Source organism: Asparagus officinalis, chromosome 9 (assembly GCF_001876935.1).
Source record: "Asparagus officinalis chromosome 9, Aspof.V1, whole genome shotgun sequence".
In the NCBI taxonomy this organism is placed as follows: domain Eukaryota; kingdom Viridiplantae; phylum Streptophyta; class Magnoliopsida; order Asparagales; family Asparagaceae; genus Asparagus; species Asparagus officinalis.
This window is the reverse complement of record NC_033802.1, coordinates 48,966,842-48,972,458: the sequence shown is the minus strand read 5'-3', so window position 1 is coordinate 48,972,458 and position 5,617 is coordinate 48,966,842. Positions and strand designations below refer to the sequence as shown.

At 34.5% G+C, this 5,617-nt stretch overlaps 1 long non-coding RNA gene across 3 annotated transcripts; it reads left to right on the top strand.

Annotated features, from left to right (window-relative positions):
- Positions 705–5,366, top strand: LOC109824624. Of its 3 annotated transcripts, none has more exons than XR_002242710.1 (5): positions 705–1,194; positions 2,241–2,392; positions 2,556–2,602; positions 4,504–4,652; positions 5,159–5,366. It is a non-coding gene; the product is annotated as an uncharacterized LOC109824624 (long non-coding RNA). The 3 variants fall into 3 exon arrangements; XR_002242709.1 differs by having other exon boundaries at positions 709–1,077; positions 2,552–2,602; XR_002242708.1 differs by having other exon boundaries at positions 710–1,077.

Genomic DNA, 5,617 nt, shown 5'->3' with positions numbered 1-5,617 from the left:
TCATGTTCTATCAAACTGAGAATATATTGTTTGATAAATTAGGTTTAGTACGTTGCACATTGTGTTGAACTTACTGTCCATGTTTGATTTTGAGTGATAGGCCCTTAGGTGAAATTTTTGACTCTTTTATTCTTAGATAGCTAGATTCACTAATTTCACGTACATACAATATACAATATGTGTCAAAGTTTAACACGGATTAAAGTAGCGAAAAAGAATTTATTTCGGCGGGTATATCCTCCAAATCTAAACTAAATGACCATTTCATTCGATCGCGCAATTAACTTATTTCGTACGTGAATGCGCAGATACTATATTCTTTGCTCAATTGCCAAGTATTGTTCTTGATGGCAAACAGAAAAATATTATAAGAAAGTTCAATTTGCTAGGACTTCTTTTGAACACATCTGCAAACATTTAGTTAATTCTTTGCTGCTTCTCTTTAGGTAGTTAGAAGTACAAAATCTACCTTGGTGACCGCCTCGCAAATTAAAAGTGTGCAAACAAAGCTAGTAGTTATTTGTTTGTTTGTTGCACGCACGTGAATACGAGTAAGAATTGACACGCGATGGCCACGCATCATTGTCTGCTTCTTCACGCACTATTCCATGTGACTCTTGCTGCCTTGCCTTCTGATATATATGCACTACACGTACGGGAAAATGTTCATTAAGGCTCTGTTTGGTTTGAAGGGAAATAAAAGAAAGGAAAAGAAAGTGTAAAAGAAAGTAATTTTTCTTTGTTTGGTTTGGAAGAAAACGAGAAAGAAAATGAATCTTAAAATCATTGTAGAAAAAGACCCATATAGCCGGTTCTTTTCCCCTTTCCTCACTTGATCGGAGTGAAAATGAGAGAGAGGGAGAGAAAATCCCGACGATGCCTCCTTCAAAATTCCCGACTCCATCGCGACTCCATCATCTCTCTCTCTCTCTCTCTCTCGATCTCAAATCTCCTTGAGCTCTCTCTCGTCGTTCTCTCGGATCTCTCTCCCTCGACCTCTCTCGGATCTCCTTCATCCCCGCTGCCGGCATCCCACTGCGCCACCACCGTGGCCGCCGCCTCGTAAAACTCATCCAGGTAACCCTAATCTCTCTCTACCTTTCATCACTTTTTACCTTTTTTAGAAAAATCAGAGGTCTATTTTGATCTAAGAGAGGAAGCCCAGCCATTGTCGAGTTCACCAACACTTGAAAGGTATCAAAATCCGCCCACATGATCTTCAATTAGGTTTTATTTTCCAAGTGTTTGATGAAATGCTCCTTAGACTTTTTTAATCAAAGCTTAATATTTTTGCATTTCATTTTTGCTATTTATTGTTCTTAATTGTTTTATGAACCATATCATGCACTCTTTTAATTTTTGGTGAAATCTGGTAACTTCTGTAGTTTTCAAGTTAAAGTGCAAAATTGGAAGATTATATTGAATTTATGGTATTAGGTTGAGTCTGATTGATTATGATGTTTGATTGGTTATTAGATTGTTAATCAATTCCATTTCAATTTTCTCTAAATTTTATTTTTTTGAGAAACCGGAGTCTCTAGAAGCTAGGTATAATGCTCCAAAACCCTAATATTACTTAATTTTAAGTTCTCAAATTTTACAAATGATACTGTAATATCACAAATTGCACATATCATTCTTGAACGAAATTCATACATAAATAGATTATGTACACGTTCCTTGCAGTTTCTCAATTAATGCAAAAAGACGTGCCTTTGTCTTTTGGTTTGACATAAAGATGTGCATTTTCAGATTTTAATCTTCAACTTTGCTTTGTTTACAATATTCCATTCAATATATCATCCGAGACCAGGTTCGATGGCTTCATAATTTATCTCGATGGGTATTTCTTTTCCTTTGATTTTCTACGATGTTGGCACCTTTCTGAGCATACTCTTGGTCAACGATGCCCATCAGAGATTTTCATGTTGGTAGTTTTATTTGAATTTGGGTTCTTGTGTAGTTAACTTAATTTTTTGAATATTTTAAGTTTTATTTGAATTTGGGTTCTTGTGTAGTTTTATTTTCATTGTCAGTTTTTATGTGCAAAATCTGTAGATCTTATTCGCCTTTTACGATAAAACTATTTTGTGTGATACAGTAAATCAAGCTTCCTTTTTGTACGATTTTCTTCATATGCTTCTTGTTCTTAGTACTATTGTTGTGTTTCTACAATGTGCGTGGTTCTTGAGTTTGAGAATAGTGTCATTATAATGTTGAGGAGATCACGGCTTCTGCAGGTTTGGAACGGTTAGAAGCAGATCGAACTTTACTTGAGAAGAAAGATGCAGATAGTTCTTTATGGGATGATCCTTCAAAAGCTCAAGAAACACTTCTCACCTTGACTGATGTCAAAGATAAAATTAAATTGCTCTCTGAGTTCAAGTCCCAGGTTTTGAATTCATATCCCTAGTGCTTACTTAAACCGCTCATATGATGGTTCCTTTTAAAATTAACAACAACATTTTGCATATTTACTGTGCATAAATCCCCAGTTATCTGTTTTATTTTTCAATTTTCTCTGTAACTTTGGTTTGGTCCTTATGGCAAGGAAGGAGCTGTTGTTACTATAACTGCTGGTGCTGGGGGTACTGACGCATGGGTATTCATTTGCTTGTTTTCTCAAATTTGAATTATTAGTTATATAAAGGCATCATCACATCTCGCTTGTTTTACACCCAAATTAACTTGTTGGTTGATTATATGCTGTTGAAGAGTTTCAGAATTATTACTCCTCCAAACTGACACTCGTGTATTACATCTAGATACAGGGTTCGTTTTTCAAATTTATATGATTCTGTACATGACCTTAGTAAGTGCTAAGTACTTAGAGAGAAACACCCCAAGTCAGTTCAGCAAAACTAAAACGAAAGAAATACACACATCAAATCTCTAAATCTCATGGCTTTGATCAGATCTGATGCATCCATCAGTACAGCACAGTAAGTTCAAGCTCTAATGATCAGATGATCAGAACAAGGCGAAGTCCGATACTTTTAATGGAACAGAGAATTTAATGAGGCAGGAAGGCAATATGGAGCTCCCGATTTAAATTATTTCCTGAAAATAAATATTAATAGCATTCACGCTATCAGAAGTTGGCATTCGATCAAATTTTGTCAAGAAATAACATCAGCTCCTAGAGAACAGAAATCTGGCTATGTCTAAACTCTATTAGCTTATGACATATGCAGATGCCCTGTACTGTACATACACAATCGACATTTCCATGCAGTTTATGTCACTATTGATACTATTGATGGCCGATGTTTCTAAGCATTGTACATTTCAAGCTAGCGCATGCCATGTTCATGATTACTACCAAGGATATCAGAGAAAGACGATATTTAGCCTATATATATTCAAGAAAATTTTATCATCAAAATTGTGGTGTTTCTATTGCACTACCAAAAAATATATATATCTGTTAAGACTTGCACTTTACTCTTAGACAGGGTTAGCCTTCTATAGTAAGAAGATAAGAAATAGTAAAGTATCATGTAGTAATCTCAAACCAATTTCAGCTATCAAGTTGATGACTGAGGATGGCTTCTATTTCCTGAGTCCAGTTCATGTTGAATCCATTTCCTTTACATGTCATAAGGGTCTTGAAACTATCCTAGGCCGACCCAGTCGACACTGCTTTTCTTGGCATCACGGAGCATTTGAACTTTGGGGACTCAATGAAGAGACTGCAGACACTTGATAAAGACAGTTTCTAATTTTTAGTTTCTAGATGTCATGCTGATAGTCCATCCTTTTCTTGCTGATTAAAGTTATGTATTAAGTAGTATTTTTTTTTTTTTTGGAACATCTAATAATATATGTTTCTTATGCTTGCTAAGTTCATGTCTTTTTATTTAATTCTGAGTGGTTCTACATACTTTCTTTTCCCTTTCCATACTGCCCTCTGAGTGCTTGCATGTAGAAGTATTTGGTTCCCAGTGTTGTCTGATATTGGCTAGTTATTACAATTTAGGGACATATTCAGTGTAAGTCCCCGATGTATCGACCAAATATCATTTGGTGCTTAATGTTTGAAAGTCGTTTTTTTTTTTTGGGGGGGGACATTGCCTCTGTCATCAACTTAAAGTCCTTTTACAAACTTTTGTTAAATCTTGCTGACGTGGTAACAACGTGATTTGCCATATCAGAAAAAAAAAAAACTAGTGAAAGCCTAAGTTTGTCCTGCCACATCACTGCCACATAACCAAAAAAGTTAGTGAAATTACAAGTTTGTATTGAACTTGGAATTTCACTAATTTTTTTTGCTGACATGACGGGATCATGTCCTTGCCACGTCATTAAGATTTAACGGAAGTTTGTAAAAAGGACCTAGGCTGATGATAGAGGTAAAGTTAGGGACCCCCAATTGATGACTTCCAAACATTAAGGACCGAAATGAGATTTGACCAATACATTGGGATCTCCATTGAAGTTTTGCCTACAATTTAACTAGAGCAACCTGAATGATCATAGTATGCTCTTTTCTGTCACTGTCAGTTCCTTGTAAGGGTGAAAATCCGGTGAAGAAGTGAATAACATGCTTAATGGAGCATTTCCCTTTTTCTTTTTTTTTTGAGCAAAGAATGCTTCAAAAGTTCTTGTTGGTTGGATATGATGGATCAGGAACCAGTACCATATTTAAACAGGTATTACAAATTTATAAGTTTGAGTATGTCAACAATTCATACCAGTCCTGTGTTCTATAATGCATTCTGTTCTCTCCCTGGAGAACAACTTTCTGAATGTTATCATTGAAGTCTGTTCCATGTACAAAGTTACTTATATCACCAATATATGCATCTTTTCTTTGTGTGTGTGTATGAAATTTTTTCTAGTTCTGAGTTTATTACTTTGAAATTCTTTTCTCCCATACTGATTTATATACAGATTTACAAGCCTTCAAGTGATCTGTCCATTTGGAAGTATTCAGTAAATTTCACAAGATTAGAATACAAAGCCACATGTTTCTGGGACAAACTTAACATTACAATGATTAGTCACTTCCATCATTTCTGATGATTAGTCTTACGAAAAGAACCATGATACGACGAGTGGTAGTTTCATTTTGCTTCTAAAAGAATCTTAAGACTTCATTTTATAGGTTTTTGATGTTTATATTCTACTTATTTGAATTTTTTTGATTTAATTTCAGGGGATGAAGGATGCGAGATTGATGTTTTGATGGGCTCACTAAAGTCAAAAACCAAGGACTTCGGCATATTTTTCTCTCTTTGGTTAAGATTCTCTATATGAAATTGATTGTAATAGACTTTGTTGGTTAAGATCTTCTATATGAAATTGATTGTAATAGACTTTGTTAGTTAAGATTTTCTATATGAAATTGATTATACTTTATATTAGGATTATCGTGACATTTACTTTAGATTTGTTTTGGTTCTTTCATTGACCTTTCTTTCTGCAAATGTTGTGTGTGAGAAATATTATTTTTAACTAGTGGAATTGTGGTTGTGCTTCTACTTGTTAATATTATGTGTGAGAAATGTTGTTCTTTAATTAGTGGAATTGTGGTTGTGCTTCTGCATGTTAATTATTTTTTGTGAACTATTTAAAATCTAAATCTAAAAAATATGAATTAAAATTATGTTGTGAT